At 43.7% G+C, this 19,976-nt stretch overlaps 1 protein-coding gene across 2 annotated transcripts in view; it reads right to left on the reverse strand.

The window, feature by feature from the left end:
* The window catches only part of luzp1 (leucine zipper protein 1), a 55,892-nt gene that overhangs the window by 24,940 nt on the left and 10,976 nt on the right, over positions 1-19,976 (reverse strand). Inside the window, exons 2-3 of one of the 2 annotated variants that reach the window (XM_047345489.1) lie at positions 7,449-7,499; positions 743-823 (exon numbers count right to left, since the gene is read on the reverse strand). The gene's annotated coding sequence lies outside the window, so the exon portion shown is untranslated. The remainder of the gene's footprint in view (positions 1-742; positions 824-7,448; positions 7,500-19,976) is intronic. The other variant, XM_047345488.1, reaches the window with a different exon arrangement.

Genomic DNA, 19,976 nt, shown 5'->3' on the forward strand with positions numbered 1-19,976 from the left:
CACGGTGGAGAAGCTGGCCGCACTGTTTCCCTGCAGCAACAAGGTTCTGGGTTTGAATCCCAGCCTGGGGTCTTTCTGGATGGAGTTCTTCCCATGCATGCCTGGGGTCTTTCCGGGTACTCCGGCTTCCTCCCACAGTCCTAAAGCATGACTGTTGACTTAATTGGTCTGTTTAAATTGTCCTTAGGAATGAGTGTGTGTGTGTGTGAGAGAGAGGTTGTTTGTCCTGTGTGTCTCTGTGTTGTCCTGTAATGGATAGAAGACCTGCCCAGGGTGGACCCTGCATCTCGCCCAATGACCAGTGGAGATAGGCATGAGCTCCCCAGCGACCCTGCAAGAAGAAGCAGGGATGGATGGATGATTTGCCCAAATACTGAACACTTTACCTGTGTGTCATTTATTCTGAGTCTAACTGTGCTGCTGGTGTGTTGATGAATGTATGCATCTAAGGAGGGTTTTAGTTGCAGAGATACTGATTCCTAACGATTTAGCAACAAGTTGCCCACTTATCTTTTTCTCCCAACGAGTTCCTCTCTCTGCTCAACCTGCAATAATGCATGTATCATCATCTCCATCCTGACCCAACCATTCTCCAACCCTTTTGGTCAGACTGGTAGAATCCTGTGGGATTAAAATCAGCCTGCTGTGCCATACGACTGCTTGAAAAGGAGCATGTTCCAAATCAAGATCATAATGTTGAGATTTTAGTTATTTACTTTAGAAGTCACACTGCAAACATCACCTGAGAAGTTTTAGTTGTTTTCGTGACGAGCTGGATGTTAGAATGCAGATTGAGCTCCTCCTGGGGGATCCCGAAGGGTTCCTATGCCATGAGGGACAAACAGAACCTTGGAGTATTGAGATTTAATGTGATAGATGGACAAAAAGTAGTGAAGAACTGTAACAGAAGGATGGAAATGATACTGTCAAATATTTCTTTACAGCGTGCATTTGTAATCAGCCTCAGATCCAAACTTTGTAGAACCATCTTAGGCTGCAGGTCTTTTGAGGGGTGTCTCTGTCAGTTAGGAACATCTAACCACTAAAGTTTTTGCCTCTTGTCCTTCACAAAAAAGTGTGTAACCTCCATCAGATTGGATGAAGAGTTTTCAAGTTTTTCCACAGCTTCTCAATAGGATTTAGGTTTGGGCTTTAACTAGGCCATTGTGACACATGGATATGATTTAATCTAAAGTATCCTGTTATAACTCTGGCTCTACGTTTAGGGTCGTCGTGCTGAAAGGTGAACCTCCACCCCGGAGTCAAATAACTAACAGGTTTTTTTCCCACTGAGGGAACGCATCCCCACAGCATGATGCTGCCACCACCATGTTTCACTGTGAGGATGATGTGTTCAGGATGATGTGAAGTGCTGGTTTTCTGAATTACACAACATTTTTAATGTAGCCCATATAATTCAATTTTAATTACATCTGATCACAGCATCTACTTCCACTGCAGTGTCCCAAACTGCCAGCGGTTAAAATGGGATGCACTTTTAACATAACGCTGTTTAATCTGCCCCTGCTATCATTGGGAGAACTGTGGTTCCTTTAATCTGAGATTAAAACTGAAACATGTACAAGATGAAAAAGAGTTCTATCAACCGATCCAGAAAGACCCAAACACACATATACCAAGGTTACAATCATAAACCATATAATTAAGGCTTTAGGCACTTCTTCTCTGCCTGACCATTCCTTTTAGTACATTTTGTTCTCTTCATGAAAAAAGTGGGGTGGGGGAGACGGGATTTGCACTTGATATTAACTTGGGTTTGAAGCTTCATAAACAGAAGTTAGTAAAAGTCCCAGATCCAATCAAAATGTCTCAAGCACATCTTCATAGAGGGATTTGGTGCCAGCACAAAGAAGGGCCACAGAAACTGTGTATTTGTGTGTAGATATTGATGTGTGTGGAAGGACGACTGCAGTGGATGGATGCTGGCGCAGCAGTGGAACCACAGGATGGTGGAGACCTGAAGCCTGGCCGGCACTTTTTCGTTTTTCCAAGAAAAAGAAAGCCGGCATCCTATTATGGTCGGTTTGCCGTTTCCTGTGCTGTCATGTTCCCTTTTTTTGTTTCTTGCACTCTTTTAGTCTAGAAAAATGCCAACACGAAAGGTAAGATTTCATATCTGCAAAAACGCAACTGAATTAAAAGGTCCACGGAGATGGACTGCACCGTTTACACGGATTCCTCCCACAGCTTGTGACTGAAAAGGCCATTTACAGGAAAGGTGCTGACATGTGGTGAATGCTGGGTAAAGAAAATGTCTTCTGTAGTAGAAGAAGAGCTTTGTTTTATGGGAGAAGACATGGAAGTTGACCACATCACCGCCACAGCGACAACGCTGAAGTTGGGAGCTTGTTGTTCACGACGATCAACAATTGATGATTTCATCTGCAAACTGTCCGCACACATCATCAGTATGGAGAAGACCTCGGAGAGTTGTCCAGCAGACAGGCAAGGAGGGTAAGCCATATAAGGTCACTGCTAAAGAAGCTGCCTGATCAAAGTACATGAATGGGAAGTTGAGTGGAAGGAAAAACTGTGGTTAAAAAAGGTGCATAAGCAACAGGGATAAAAACAGAGTTAAGAATATTGTGGAGAAAAAAAGCCAATTTAAGAGGTTGGAGAAATTCACAAGGAGTGGGCTGAAGCTGGGGTCAAAACTTCAAGACCCGCCACACACAGATGGATCCAGGACATGGGCTACAACTCACAATCCTTGTGTCATACCACCTCTTAAACAATGTCAGAAGCATCTTAACTGGACCAAGGAGAAAATGGACTGAACTGTTGCTCACAGGCCCAAGCTTCTCTTTTCAGATCAAAACATTTAATAGTTTAATTTTCTGAGAAACTGAATTTTGGGTTTTCAATATCTGTTCATCTTGTTTAAACATATCAGAACACTTGAAATATAATCTCTGAAATAAATCCCATGATCAGTCAGTCATTTTCTACCACTTATTCCATAGTGGGTCGCGGGGGAGCTGGTGCCTATCTCCAGCAGTCTATGGGCAAGAGGCAGGGTTCACCCTGGACAAGTTGCCAGTCCATCACAGGGCAGCACACAAACAACCATGCACACACTCATTCATACACCTAAGGGCAATTTAGAGAGACCAATTAACCTAACAGGCATGTCTTTGGACTGTGGGAGGAAGCCGGAGTACCCGGTGAGAACCCACGCATGCACGGGGAGAACATGCAAACTCCATGCAGAAAGACCCCTGGCCGGGAATCGAACCCAGGACCTTCTTGCTGCAAGGCAACAGTGCTACCAACTGCGCCACCGTGCCCTGTGATGGACTGGCGACTTGTCCAGGATGTACCCTGCCTCTCGCCCATAGACTGCTGGAGATAGGCACCAGCTCCCCCGCGACCCACTATGGAATAAGCGGTAGAAAATTATTTACTGAGATGCATCTGTACATGCAGATCATACTCAGATTTACTCTGAGACCTGTGATGGAAATAAAATAGTATCTTTCTAGTCTTAGCCCAATAACAAAGGGCCTTTCCTAGGTCTCGACCCCCCCTACCTTCCCTGAGTGTCTCCATCAAGACTCTTGTTTCTGGGCCTAAAAAACCATCTCTCTGATCGCACAGATGGGCATGATAGGAAGATGAGAGAAAGTGAAGAGGTGGTGGGGACGAGAAAAGCCAGACAAATGTAAGATGAGAGGGTGAGACGGATGTGGCACCAATGCAGCAAACAGCCTGAGGAGTTCCAGTGTTTTTCCTGTCAGCTTTCATAGAAGCAATGATGATTAGAACACAGGCACTGAAGTTTTCTGATCTGATTGAAGATATAAAAGCTTCCTGGCTCTGCTCCTAATCCCTGTACCTGAACTGGATCAGAAAAAACGTCAATCCAGTTGCAGACACGAAGAATTTACTGTTACTCACTGCTGAAGAAAAGAACCCCAGAATGGTCCGATAACTGACCGCAGGTCCATTAGTAATACAAGCTGTCTAATTTGGACTTTCCAGGTCTCATTTAATTCACAGATACATGATAAGCCAGGGAGGGTCAAACATTAGTTGGCTATACCAATACATATGGCTGTGCTTAATGTATGGTCCATCAGAACCTGTAATTATCAGGGCTTGGGTAACATAACTGTTGCAAATAAAGCCTAAAAACATAAGTTCCAACCTAGATCCAAATTGATACCAGGAGCAGAACCCACCAGCTTGTGCGCAATATCTGGATGTGTAAGACTCTGACTACGAACACTTTAGCGAGCTCAACTTGGAAATGCTTTTGTTTAAATCCAGACACTCAGAACTAAACTGCCTCAGTTCCAAATGAAATGCCTCCCACCTACTGACAGGGAATATGCAACAAAGAGGATGGAGGAGCTGGATATGCTATCGTCTAAAAGCTTAAAATAAACTAAACTGCTGCGAATATGGGAAAAATACAAAATAAAAGGAAAAACAAATATTAAAGGACAGTTGTGTGTAAATGTTAACCCCAGACAGAGATTAGCCAAACTATTAAAATTAGATGAAAAACTTTCAATTAAATAATTAAAACAAACAAGAAAAAGCTGTCAGCAGACCTTCAACAATCAGAGCGACTGATCTGCACCGAGGAGAAACTCTTTGACCTCCCGTTAAACGAATGCGAGTGTGCAGGACCGGCGCTGTCCTCCATGCCTATTTAAAACTCCAGCAAACAGCTGCTCAATCACTCCCCAGCAGACATCAGCTACAATCACCCAACAGCCCAACGATGTCTCGCAGACACGGGAGGTTGTGTCAGACAATGAGCTGCTCCAGGAGGAATGTACGAGTGACAGCGTTTCACACCGATAAGAGGCATGAAAAAACACCACAACATGATGACACGTGTTAGAGTCAATGCTGAGGAGCTACGAGTCAACGCTGAGGAGCTACGAGTCAACGCTACGCTGAGGAGCTACGAGTCTCTGGACGTAATTCAGCATGAGTCAGGCTGACAAAGAAAGAGGACAGTTTATGAAAATACAGACAAATTCTTCATTTCACTCTGTTAGATGAATATTTGAAGTAATATCTGGAGAAGGCTGACAAACCTTTAATTTTTAACCTAAAAATCAAGCCTGGACCTGCTGTCCTTGAACTCAACACCAAAAATAAACCAAAATGCAGAATATTTTGCTTTTAAATAGATGCCTAAACCTGCTGTTGATTAGCAAGACCAGATGTTGTTGAACATAACAGAACATTTCTGTAATCAAAATTTTTTTTTTGGTCTGAAGTCATACAGAATTTCTTCGAGAAACTGAATTTTTTGAAATAAATGCTTAAAAAATATCAACCAATTACTGTTTTATAAAAACTAACTGCGGAGTGATGCGACTGCTTCTTAAAATCATCTCTTGCCACCAGAGAACTGCCCTCCTGCATCTCCAGGAGAAAACCTGCTGCTGTGAAGGTTGCATCAGGAGGAAATGCAGAACAGAGAAGGAAGGGAGGATACTGGAGGGTGTAAGGAGAGCTCGCACAGATGACCAAGAACACTGTGTGCAGTTCTGATGAACATAAACCAATATGCTTCTTTCACTATGGTGGCAGTGCTGAGAAGAAGAAGTCTTGATCAGTTCTGGTCCTCCAAGATGAACTTGATCTAATCAGGATGGAGGCTAGGACCCAGAATCCTAACACAGGAATGGCAGGTGAGTCAAACAAACACACTTTGACCTCAATCTGACCTTAAACAACCTCAGAGATATAACTACAAATAGTGATGTGTGCATTACCCAGCTGCACTGGTCCATATGTTACGGACTGTAGGTGTGTCACTGCTGCGTGACTTCGGGTCACACGGAAGGAAACACGGCGCCGGCATTTGTGTGCCCAAAGGAAACAGGCTCACAAAGGGAGGGGGGGATAAGGAAGAGGCAAGCAGTAGGAAGTAGATGGTAAGGAGGAGAGAAAAGAGGAATAGGTGATATAAGTTAGGTGATGTGAAGTTCAGAACAACCCTAACGTGTGAACAAGAAGCAGCAACACACATTCTAAGGCCAGAGTTCAGTTTGTTCCCTCTGGGTCACCGCAAGAATATTCTGTTCCTGTTAATTGAAACGTGAGACAACAATAAAATAATAATAAAAGGCTAATGATGTCACTCCTCCAATAAAAACTCGTTTATGCAAATGCCTCCTCTCCACAGAGTCTATTTGGTTTTGTTTAATGAGGTCAAAGTACGTCACAAACAGTAAAGATATGGAGCCGTGCACTATTCACGTTCTCAACTTCTTTGCATTTTGTACGTTTACAACCACAACCTTCAATGAATTTCAGTTGGGTTTTAAATGTTAGTCCAGGGACGGCCAATGCCAGGCCTGGAGAGCTACCATCCTGCAACGTTTACATGCATCTCTTCCCATCAGCATCAAGTCGTTCAGCTCTGCCGAGACTTGGAAATGAGTCAATACATAAACTAGTCAATAATAATAATAAAAAAGAGGAAAGAAAAGGATCCATGGTTTCAAAACTTCTAAAGAATAAAAGGTGAAGTGTGCATTTGTATTCAGCCCAATACTACTGTCGTTTACAGCTGCAGGTCTTTTGGGGAAGGTCAGTCAGATTGGATGGAGAGTTTCTGAACATCAATCTTGCCTTGCCAAAGATTCTTAGTTGGATTTAGGTCCCTACTTTGACTAGGCCCTTCTAACACACGAACATTCTTTGATCTAAACCATCCCATTGTATGGGATCTATGTCTAGGGTGGCTGTCCTGCTGGAAGGTGAACCTCTATCCTAGTCTCCATTCTTCTGCAGCCTCTAACGGGTTTTCTTCCAGGATTGTCCTGGATTTAGCGCTATCCATCTTCCCATCAACTCAGACCAGCTTCTCCATTCCTGTGAAGAAAAGCATTCCCACACCATGATGCTGCCTCCACATGGGTAACTATGGAGATAATGTTTTCAGGGTAAGCCCTACTATTTGTTTTCCTCCACACAAACCATTTTCCAAAGCATATTTAGGTCTCATGTAACCAGAACATTTTCTTCCGTCTGAGCTGTGGATCCCTGCAGCTCCTCCAGAGTTACCATAGGCCTCTTGACTGCTTCTCTGATTAATGCGCTCCTTGTCCATCCTGTCAAATTAGGTGGGCCTCCATGTCTTGGTAGGTCTGCAGGTGTTCCATCTTCTCTCCATGTCCAGATGATGGATTGAACAGAGCTCTGTGAGATGTTTAATGTTGGGGATGTTGTTTCAGAACCTAACTCTGCTCTAAACGTCTCCACAACTTCCTCCCTGACCTGTCTGCTATGCTCCTTGGTCTCCATGTTGCTGGTTGTTCTCTAATGTTTGTGTTGATGTATAATACCACATCTGGGGTTGTAATTATGAAAAATGCCAAGGGGTATGAATGTTTTTGCGAGGCGCTGTCTGCAAACCCAGAAAAAGAGAAATCAGAGCACTTGAGGGGTTGACTTACTTTAAAGTTGTGTCTTCAGGGTGTTACACTCCTCTCCGTGAACTCTCCATCCTATGGTTAGCACACACAAAGAGGACATGAGGTTAGTAAAAGAGGTCATCATAATAACAACACACACACAGTCTTGCCATCTTTCACCAATGTGATCTGGTGCAGTTGGCCAGAGCTGGAGGCCGTGGCGGGGCTGACAATGCAGGCACTGTAGGGGAGATTGTTCACAGTCAGGCTAACGGGCTAAGAATGAGCTAACTGCTCAGATATGGGGCACTTTTGGTGCAATACACTCATGCATGGGCAGACAGGCAATGTTTGGCCAGGACAACAGAAGGCCTTATTCAGTTGTCTGCAGGGAAACTTTTATACACACACCATTATCTTAATCATCATCAACATCCTAGAAGCTCTCATCTGCTTCAAAAGCATGTGCAAACATAAACACACACACTCACACACATAGAGGGAAAACTATCCAGACCCGAAGCATTCCACGACAGTAGCATTCCATATGTTTGGTTAAGCACATATAGTCCAGATTCAAGACTGGAGTCTGGACTGAATTTAAAGGATGAGGGAAAGAGGTGGAGGGAGAGGATGACAGGGGGAACATTTCTGTACCCGGCAACAAAACTCAGACGCAGAGCTGAGAAACAGTATTTCCACCTTTCAGACTCCAGGTTTTACCTTTTTTTTTTTAATCAGAAAGATAAGCTGAGTAAATCTAAAAACGCTACCCAACCCAACCTGGGCCAAAGTCATTTCCCCTTTAACCTAATAAGTGGTTGTTCCTCCCTTGGCAGCAAAACTGCCATCAAGCTTTTGTGACAATTGGCAACAAGTCTTTGAATTAAGGAGTGGGCCAAAAATTCCTCCACAGTGATGTCAGTCACAGGGTCTTGTATGACCGGCAAGTTTAACAGAAATTAAATAAAAGATTTGGGATTTGACTAGGCAAATCCCAAATCTTTATTTACTTTCTACTCTTTCTAGATTAATAGATGTCAAGGACGTTCCCACCTGTTCCTGAATTTTCTTTAAATTTAAACATGATGTGCTGCTTTTTGAGCTCTTTTAGCCTACTTCATGTTGTCAGACAGGCTCTATTTGAGTCATTTCTTCATTCTGCAAGTCTGGCAGTAATCACGCCTGGGTGTGGCTTGTGAAATTGAACTTAGATTTCCTGGATAGTGTAGGCAAACAGATCATTTATAATTTAACAAAGCGGACAATTACTTTTTCACACCAGACCAGGTTGGCTTGGAAAGATGTTTCCATTGATAAATGAAGTCATCATTTGAAAACTGCAAAAAACAAAACCAGCAGAAATCTGTAACAGAGCACATGCATCTCCCAGAACTTCGCATTTGTAATCATAAACTAAAATAAATGATTAAATATTGATAAGTTGACGATTAATGTTTTATCTTGCTAATGTGTGCAAGGAAGAAGAAACTGAAAAAAAATCTCAGGGGGAATCCTCAATATATTAACAGCAAGTTTCATTAATAATTAAATAAAATTAACAAAAACACGTTTGATTACAGTCCTGCCCAACAAAGCAAGGAGGTGGAGACAGGTGATGTCTTCAGAGCGACTCATCACGTGTAAAGTGATGGACATAAAGCATGAGGCTTGTGGTTTCTCCTGCCAGTCTCAGCACCTCTGTTTGTGTCTGCATGTTTCTCCTTCTTCTGGACGGAGACAGCTCCTCTCCTTCGGTTTCAGCTATGTCGCTTTAGTCAGAGTTGCTGAATCATTCCACGTTCTCACGCTACACGCCAATCCAACCACACTGCACGCAGCCAAGCGTGTGATTCTGCTGGGCACCAAACGACACATGCACGCGAGAGTGTGTGTGTGTGTGTGTGTGTGGGGGGACGGGGATGGACAGCCAGTGACCAGAAGCCATCCTTGGGATAGATACTTAGATATTTTCCATTCAAACAGATAGCCAACATATAACCAAACCAAACTGAAAACAGCTGCCATCCTCTCATCCTTCCCTCCCACTCCCTCACACACACACACACACACACACTGTGTATCAGTTTGGGTAGAGAAGCTTCCTACAGCGTCTGCATCACTCACTCAGCTACCAGTCATCAGCTTAAATGGTCTGTCTACCCTTAGTGTGTCTTTCACAACTTTCTGCATTCACACACATTTTAAATGTTACAGAGCCTTGCAAACGCATTCACTCTATCATATTACAATCACAAGCTTCAATGTTCACACATACACAATGTTCGGAAAAAGGTCCAGCAGAGACTATACTTCCTGAGGCAACTCAAGACGTCCAACCTTCCACAGGAGCTGCTGGTCATCTTCTACACTGCCATCATTCAGTCTGTCCTGTCTTCATCCATCTCAGTGGGGTTTGTTTCATCCACAGAACAGGACAGGTCCAGACTGCAACGAAGAATAAGGTCTGCAGAGAGAATAATCAGGGCTGACCTCTATCCAGGACTTATACAGGTCTGGGGTCTGGAAAAGGGCAGCTAACATCTCTGCAGACCCCACACACCCTGCACATAAACTGTTTGGGTTTTCACCTTCAGGTGGCGCTAGAGAGCACTGTTTACTAAAACCAGCCGCCACAGAGACAGTTTCTTCCCCTGGGCTGTTTGTCTGATGAACTCTTGACAGTCAGAGCTCCAGATCAACACCATGCATGGACTGATCTCACATTATATTCTGTTGTAAAGTCAATTGTGTAAATATGTACATTTAAAATTATATTCTTTTTTCCACTATTATATATACCAAAAAATAAAAATCCTCACAGAGCAAAGTGTACCAGAGTCAAATTCCGTGTTTGTCTATGCAAACTTGTCAATAAAGGTAATTCTGATTCTGATTTATTGCACGGTTTTAAAGATTTTTCATGAATAGAAATCTGAAAAGCATGGCATGCTTTGTATACAGCTCTGCCTCATTGTTTGGGCTATGTCTACCAGATTTGCACATCTAGAGACTTAAATTAAGTCAGATTGGAAGTAAAGTATCTGCAAACATCAATTTTCAAATCTGGTCACAGATTCTCAGTTAAATTTAGGTCTGGACTTTGACTAGGCCAGTCTAGCCCATTATTATGCTTTGATCTTAACCAGCGGTGTCAAACTCCAGTCCTGGAGGACTGGTGTCCTGTAACGTTTAGATGTAATTAGTCCTGCTAATTACCTAATTATTTGATTCAGGTGTGTTGAAGCAGAGACGCATCTTAAAGTTCCAGGACACCAGCCCTCAAGGACTGGAATTTGACACCTGTGACCTAAACCATCCATTGTATCTCAGACTATATGTTAAGGGTGGTTGACCTGCTGGAAGGTGAACTTCCACCTCAGTCTCAAGTCTTCTGCAGCCTTTAAACAGGTTTTCTTTCAACACTGCCCTGGATTTAGCTCAATCCATCTTCTTACATCTGACCAGCTTTCCTGCCCCGGCTGAGGCAGAGCATCCCCCACAGCATGATGCTATGCTGTATCTCCTACATGGCAGGTGGCAAAGTGCAAACAGAACTTTTGCCAATCCTCCATTAGGGCCAAATTTGTGAAGAGCAAAGGTTGTCTTAACAATAAATTCTCCCACTTGAGCCGTGGATCTCTGCAGCTCCTCCAGAGTCAATAAAAGCCACTTGCCTGCCTCTCTAACTAATGCTCTCCTCACCTAGCCTGTCTAATTAGGTGGACCTTCATGTCCTGGTAGGTCTGCAGTTGGTCCAACCTCTCTACCTATCTAGATAATGGGTCAAACAGAGCTCTGTGATACCGTTTTAGAACCTAACCCTGCTTGAAACCTCTCCATGACTTTCTCCTTGACCTGTGTGCTGTGTTCCTTGGTCTCCATGATGCCGTTTGACCTCTAACAAACCTCTGATGCCTGTCTCAGAGCAGCTGCATTTAGATTGAGGTTTAATTAAACACAGGTGGAATCTAATTAGGTGTCTACTGGAGGTCATTGGTTGCACAGCGTTTTATTGAATGGTGTCAGAGTTTGAATGGTGTCTACTGGAGGTCAAGTCATGCCAGACATTTTAGATCACTGGAAGATCTTGTCACATCTAGGATGGCTTTTTTTAGAGAGTTCAGAACATCACCCCATCCTACTTTATTTCAAATTATTTAATTATTTGTTTTATGTAAGAGGCAAAAAAAAAACTCCAATAAATACGCAGTTCATGTTTTCAATGGTTTTCAGTAGAGAGAAGCATGGTTAGCATTAACAGTCTGTCCCCTAGAGAATGTAGACCTTTACCTTAACTTTGAAAATTATAAAAAGAGCAACTTTGTAAGTCTTCAGCTGAAAGTCTTGCTCTCTCTCACAGCTTGAATGAATCACATTAACATTTTATTATAAAACACAGCTTCCTTTTAAGGAGCGTCTTATATCTCTGCACTTATATGGCTCTATATGAGTTTCCCTCACTCAGTAACAACAATCTTACTGAAGAGTGTTTTGGTTACCACAGCCTGGTAGCGCATAGGTGTGGTGCTTTCACTAACTGAGGAACAAAGAACATCTGATTTCGGGTTTCTCACTGGTCAGTATGGAGGTTTGTCAAGCGTATGAAATGCAAATAACTTGGTTTTTAGATTGGATCTGAAAATCCTTTTTGGAGTCTTTCAGACTGTATTTGCAGGTGAAGTTGATAACTCCACAGAAACCCATCTGAGCTGTCCCTTCAAGTTTCTGTTTTAAATGAATGTGATGTCTTTCTTTGTCCTGCTGTCTCTGCTCATATTATAATTGTTTAGAAATCACCTGCAGCTTTCACACCTACACAAGTTTCTGTTCCTGTCAGACTTTGTAGCACTTCTAGTCCTGACATGTATAAACCACGTACAATTTGTTCATCATGCCCCAAAGAACATGTCATACCTTTTCTCCCTAAAGGGCAACGGCAGCTAAGACAATCAATGGAGCAAGCAAGTCTGTATAATACAACAAAATGAACCCTTAGAGCGCAGGAAGGAACACATTTTCAGACAGATAACAACTGAGAGCATGAAGGAAAAGGAAGCAAAGACCTCATGTTCATTTTCCTCCAGTGAAGAACATTTCATGGTCTCAAATCCCATCCTGGCTTTCAATGGCCAGGCGGCCTCGTTTGCATGGGAGCCCATTTCCTGTGTGTGATTAGGGGAAGAGTGAGTGTGTGTGTGTGTGTGTGTGTGTGTGTGTGTGTGTGTGCGCACTGGGGGCTGCAGTTCAGCGGGGTCTGTAGTTGTTTTGTCTGCTATGGGGTAAAGGAATGCCCAAATCAAACACAGTGAACGGAATGCAGAGTAGGAGCAAGAGAAAAGCAAAAGAGATGGAAAACGTGAATAAACAGTGAAGAAAGAGATGAATAGAGATAAAAAAAAATAGTTATTTAGATAATTCAAGTGGAAAAAAAGATGGACAACCAGTGAACAAAAAGCTGATTTGCTGCCAGTGAGATCAGCAAACAGCATTCCTCCTATTGCTATTTGCATTCCAGCAGCGCAGCAAGGTGGGGTAAAACTTTCACCTTCAAGCTGATGAGATGTCAGATGGAAAACCATTCACCTCCCAAACTTCACCATGAACCTGAAGAACCAGCCATAACAGCGCTCCTAGGTCCACAAAGAACAGCTCAGACATTCACACGCTACTGTCGATTTACCGGCAGCTACTCATTATTCAGCCCCAATGACAGCTAACAATGTCACAGAACAACTTTGGTGGCTTCGTCACACAGCACAGCCATGTAGGAACAGCCAGCATGTAAACCCAGACGCAACACATGTCAGCGATCAGCAACTTGATCAAGAAAACACATTCTGGGCTTTAAACATCTCTTTGGATTTCCATGAGATTTGCTACAAGCACAAAAGACTCCATGCCGTCAGCCTTCAAGCTATGTGCATGTGGCCAAGAGAAACTGGGTTATCCAATCAGAGATTGCTTGAAGCAAGTTGGTGAGTTTAAGGTGTGCCAGGAGTCACAAGAAGAAGCTCTAAGAGAAGTTAGTAAAGGTTAGTGTGAAAACATTGGCCTTATCTAGAGATCACACGATTTTTACACTGATCAGCCGACTGGTGACCCGACGGTCGGAAACTCAACAAACAGTTCGTTTTTCCCCATCAAAGAACGCAACATGCCTAAGAGCTAACGGGTTACAATAACAATAGCACTCTTTGGTGTGGAAGCTGTTACTGAAGGAGGAAAACTTTGTGCTAGCCATTGTCAGTATCAGTGAGGTGTTGGAAGGTCAGAAGAATCACGAAAGCTGCATAAATGATTATAAATAGGTACTTTATACCTAATAGGGGCTGCAACAGAGCATGATACTTCAGCGTTTAGGGTAAAACTGATGCACTGTCGTCCTGTTTGTTTCTAGGCTCAAACTTCAGAAATAGTAGCACACAGATTGTAAAACCTAAAGTATTAAATAATAAGTTTTTGAAATTCCTATGTGCATTGTGCCTCCAAGTTCAGTTACCACACACTTCCTTGTTTTGTTTGTGCATGCTGGAGTCTGCCCATGCAGGAGTGGAGTCGTTCCTTGACTGGCAGAGCAGACTTGATAGGGTGCTATTGTTCCTTTTAAGGGCAGCTGTCTCAAATGCTTGGCATATCTGGGAGTATAGATGCAGATGGCTGGCAGGAGAGATAAAACACCAATTTAGCCACATTCTTCTATGTGGTCCACACCTAGAGTGGGAAAGGGAGTGAATCTCCAAGTTATACAAGGATGAGAAAGACTTAGATCAATAAATGTGTGTGACTGCTCCATTTCTTTATTTTATTTTCACTGGTCTGGAGGTTGGAAGGCTTGGATGGTTGAAATGAAGCAGATGGACACAACCAAAATAATAAATGTAAAAATGCCACGAGCATCAAGGGTTTCCTTCCTTCTACAGATACTCAAACATTTGTCCCAAAGAATGCTAACACAAACAAAAACATAGTCATAAGGAAGAAACTAAGTACACCCTTGCATCCAGTGCTGCTAATTAGATGCACTTATTTAACTGATCATCAGCAAATATAGTGGGTTGTATAAAAGCAGGAGTTTTGGTTGTTTTCTGCCTTGGAGTACCCAAGTGTGAGCTAAAACAGTGCCAAGTTGGAAAGACGACAGCAATGAGGGAAGCTGGCCATTAATCTTGAAGGGGTTAAAGGGCAATTTCCAAACTACTTGAAGTTCTTCATTCTACAATGAAATGAATGATTATTTACAACTGAAAAACATTTAGGGAGTCCCAACAAATTAACCAAAGGTTCAGACCATGCAGGGTTCAGACTCCACAGGCCTTGGTTAGAGCGTTAAACGTTAAAGTTCATGACATGACAGAAGAATGTTTGAAAGGGCTGAAGGAGAACACCTCTCCTTTCTAAAAATATGGCAGCACGACTTCTAGAACAATGTTCTTGAGACACATGAGCCTAAAGTAAAGATGTTTGGCCATAAACCAAACTCAGCACACCAGGACCAACATCTTGGTGGAAGGGTGATGATCTGGGCTTGCAACCACAAAACCTGGGTACCTGGCAGTCATTCAGTCAACCTTGACCTCATTAACGTAGCCTAGGTTCTAATCTGAGGCCATCAGTCTGTCAGCTAAAACTTTGTTGAAGATAATCACCCTAAGCACATTTCTCCACAATAATGTGAGAGATTGATCAAGTCAGCACCAACAACCCTGCAGTAATCCACACTCCAAAGGGTTAATGAGTTCAAATTCTTTAGTTAAACACATCTACAAACTGACAAAATTAAGTTGCAATAAATGCACAGCTTAAAGTCTAAAACAGGAACACAGGAAAGAGACAGGCGTCTGTAGGCAGGATGATATGATATGCCTGGTATTCCACTGTGTTTGTGTATTAATGAGTTACTCTGTGACTTAAGAGTGTTTAAGGGATTCCTGTGGAGGCTTCTGCATAAGCCCGCAGGACTACACGTAACAGGTTATGATTTTCTCATGCCTCGCCTCTTTGCAGCAGCTGTCCCAACGTTACCTTTGTGGCTCTATGGTGAGAGAAGAGACGATGAAGAGAAAGCAAATAGTTCATAGCAGAGAACATGTGGGGGCATGAAGATGCAGCCTTCACTTACAGACTGATCCACATTCCTAAAAGCAGTGCTTCACTGAATAATCAAAGAAATTATATTCGAATATTTAAAAATGCTTTGTTGACGTCAAAATTAAACTTCAAAGTCAAGCAGAAACAGCTACAATGACTTCCCAATCTTCTACACTCCTAACAATGCCTTGGAAAACGTCTCTACAACTTCCCACAACACAACCACAATTTCACATTTGAGCAAAATTAGAAAATGGAAGGAAAATACACTGTATTCAGTCCCCTTTACTCTAATACCCCTGAATAAAATCCAGTCATAGGAAGTCCTGTTTGCAATTTATCAAAAGTCATCACACAAACATTGCATATCATCCCCTGGTGAAACACAGTGGTGGCAGCAACATTCTGTGGGAGTACCTGTCTTCAGCAGACTAAGGGAAGCTGGTTAAAGTTGTTGATCTCCAGGACAGTGGACCTCAAGGACTGGAGATCCCCTGGTTTAGATCGAAGCTTATTCACCTAAATTCAACTGAGAATCTGTTTGCTCATTCTAATCATTTAAGAGGGAGAAACTCTTGAATCCTTCAATATTTCTTCAACATTTATTTTTCGATTTTTGGTGCAGACCTCATTGTTCAAGAAGCTCAAAAGCATTCAAATACAGTTGTAATGTAAAGCTGATGCAGCTGTGTTCTCTTTTTTCCATTTCTTAGATCAGAATTTGACATTTTTAGTGACTCTTAAGTAAAAACTGGGCTGCTTCAGTCAGACAATCAGCAGAAGAGGAAACTCCAAAAGCATCCTGGAAAAGAGGAGGAAATCTGGAAACCCTGACTTCAGATGCTCTTTGGGAGCGATAACCAGAGAGATAACCAGAAAACAATATATAAGAAAAAGTATTTATTTTGCTGTAAAATCTCATGGCTTCATGAGAAAAGAAAATATCTCACCAGATTCAGTCACTACCAAACAATGAGAAAAGATCACAAATTCAGGAATTTCCAGGACTCTAAAGACATTTATTATATGTCTGCAAAAATATAGGAAGAACAAACTCATTGATATGAAGGAAAAGATGAGAGAACAACTCAGCTGCTGTAGAGCACCAACATTCCTCTGTCTGAGAACATGCATGTTTTTATGATCGCAAGAAAAATAATCTGCAAGAGGAATTTTATTCAACGAGCCGCCCTGTAGACAAGAAGCTAAATGTGCGAGAACGAGTGGAATTTCCTCCAACGGTTCACAGAGAAGATTTAAAACATGCCATATGTCAGCAGACTGCCTTTCTGCAAAGAAGGAGACTGAGAACCAAGTTCTGATGTTCTTCACTAACTTAGTAAGGCTCTGGTCTCATTAGTCATGTTTTTCCAGACTAAAACAAGATGTCAGAAGTATCAAAGGACAAACAGCTGGTTAGGAACTGAAAAACGTCCGATAAGTTTCTGATCAGTGAACAAACTGCAATTAATCTGCTGGGATCTTCACACACCACCACCTCAAGTTTACAGGGTAAGTTCTGAAAATCAGACAATGTGAAGTGAGCAGCAGCTGAGGATGAAAGGTCCTTGTAGATGTCAGTGGAAAATGGACCAACTGGTTCCAGATGATAAAAAGGCGACCGCAGCTTAAACAACCCCTGGTTGCAACCAAGGTATGTAGAACCATGTTGTACCTTCTCTGAAGGTGAAACCTTGAAGCAGATGAACTACAGGAAGAGAAAACCAGACTGGAAGAATGTTGCCTGGTTCGATGAGTCTCTATTTCAACTCCATTCAGATGGTCGGATTAGATTTTGGTGGAAACAACATAAAACATGAATCTATCCTGCCTTGTAGGAACAGTTCAGGCTGTGGTGGGGGTGTCATGGTGTGGGGGATATTTTCTTTGGGTCCCTTCAGTACCAACTGTGCATCATTTAACCACCACAGCCTACCTGAGTACTGTAGCTAACCATCTCCATCCCTCCATGACCAAAGTGGACCCATCTCCAGATGGCTACGTCCAGCAGGGCAATGCGCCATGTCACAAAGCTCAGATCATCTTAAACCTGTTTGTTGAACATCATGATGAGTTCACTGACCTCCAATGGTCTCCACAGTCACCAGATCTTCAACAGAGAACCTTTGGGATGTGGTGGAGTGGGAGATTCCCATCTAGGTTGTTCAGCTGACAGATCTGCAGCAACCGTGTGAGGCTATCATGTCAATATGGACCAGAACCTCTAAGGAATGCATTTCACACACTGTGGAGTCTGTGCCATGAAGAATCAGGATGGTTCTGAAGGCAAATGTGGGTTCCTGATACTAGCAGGTTGTACCTAATAAAGTGATTGGTAAGTGTTGTTCTTGAAGAGAAGTGAATGTCTAACCATTAGAAATCAGCCTCAAACATCTGATGACTGACTGTGTTCCAGACCTCTGGGCTAGTGTGAATCAGTTTGTCTCTGATTGAAAATTTGATTTTTTTAACCACCCTTTTTGACCTCGACAGACCGCTGAGCTCTGAACTGCCAGCACATCAGGCAGAGGACATCCAACTGCAAATAACACAAATATTCTAAACTCCGGGACAGAAGGAGCTGTAAAGCCACAGAGGACACTTAGAGTTCAACGCACATAAACATTTCTTAAACTGTAGGGACGGTACCGACATGTAGCCCAAACCCTGGTGCTGGATGAGGGACATTTGGGTCAACATGTAGCCTTTTATGGATGTTATTGAGGTTGACTTGGTGGGGGGGCCACACAGCTGTGTGTTTGATCCCAGCCGTTGTGTGAGGTGGGGTTTTTTATAACTTTCTACCACATGCATTGGTTGATTTTGGGTCAGGACTCCATGGGGGAAAGGTGTGTGTGCAGTCTGGACCACTTTTCACTGACAACAAAATGCTGATGGGAATCAGAGTGAAGATGTTTCCCCCCCACCAGCCCCCTACCCACGCCGGGGACGGCTCTTTCCATCCAGGAGAGGGACGTCAACAAACTCTTCAGGAGACAGAACCCCCGGAAAGCTGCTGGACCGGATTCTGTCTCACCAGCCAGCCTGAAGCACTGCGCTGATCAGCTGTCTCCAGTCTTCACAGACATTTTTAACACCTCACTGGAGACATGTCATGTGCCAGCCTGCTTCAAGTCCTCCACCATCGTCCCTGTCCCCAAGAAGCCAAGGACCACAGGGCTTAATGACTTCAGACCCGTCGCCCTGACCTCTGTGGTGAGGAATCCTTTGAGCGCCTTGTGCTCTCACACCTAAAAGACATCACCGACCCCGTCCTGGACCCCCTGCAATTTGCCTACAGAGCCAACAGGTATGTAGACGATGCAGTCAACTTAGCCCTTCACTTCATCGTCCGGCACCTGGACTCCACAGGAACCTACGCCAGGATCCTGTTTTTGGATTTCAGCTCTGCCTTCAACACCATCGTCCCAGTTCTGCTACAGGAGAAGCTCTCCCAGCTGAGTGTGCCCGACTCCACCTGCAGGTGGATCACTGACTTCCTGTCTGACAGGAAGCAGTGCGTGAGGCTGGGGAAGCACGTCTCTGACTCCCTGACCATCAGCACTGGTTCCCCCCAAGGCTGTGTTCTCTCTCCTCTGCTCTTCTCCCTGTACACCAACAGCTGCACCTCCAGTCACCAGTCTGTCAAGCTTCTGAAGTTTGCGGACGACACCACCCTGATCGGACTCATCTCTGATGGTGACGAGTCTGCGTACAGATGGGAGGTGGACCATCTGTTGGACTGGTGCAGCCAGAACAACCTTGAGCTCAACGCTCTAAAGACAGTAGAGATGGTTGTGGACGTCAGGCAGAACCCAGCCCCACCTGCCCCCATCACCCTCTGTGACTCCACAATTGACACTGTGGAATCTTTCCGCTTCCTGGGAACCATCATCTCCCAGGATCTCAAGTGGGAGCCAAACATCAGCTCCCTCATCAAGAAAGCCCAGCAGAGGATGTTCTTCCTGCGGCAGCTGAAGAAATTCAACCTGCCAAAGACTATGATGGTGCACTTCTACACAGCCATCATTGAATCCATCCTCACCTCCTCCATCACCATCTGGTACGCCGCTGCTACAGCCAAGGATAAGGGCAGGCTGCAGCGTGTCATTCGGTCTGCTGAGAAGGTGATTGGCTGCAGTCTACTGTCGCTCCAGGAACTGTACACCTCCAGGACCCTGAAGCGGGCAGGGAAGATACTGGCTGATCCCTCCCACCCTGGTCACAGACTCTTTGAGACTCTCCCCTCTGGCAGGAGGCTGCGGTCCATCCGGACCAAAACCTCACGCCACAAGAACAGTTTTTTCCCATCTGCCACCAGCCTTGTTAACAAAGCCCGGAAACCACCCTGACACTCTCCCTTTCCCCCACACCCCCCCTTTTTGCTGACAGGACACCTGTAACCTGCAACTCTATGAGTTACATTAACGCTCAGCTTGGACTCCTGCTTTACTTGCACAATGATCACCTGCACTGTTG

The sequence above is a fragment of the Girardinichthys multiradiatus genome, chromosome 19 (genome assembly GCF_021462225.1).
Source record: "Girardinichthys multiradiatus isolate DD_20200921_A chromosome 19, DD_fGirMul_XY1, whole genome shotgun sequence".
Lineage (NCBI taxonomy): Eukaryota > Metazoa > Chordata > Actinopteri > Cyprinodontiformes > Goodeidae > Girardinichthys > Girardinichthys multiradiatus.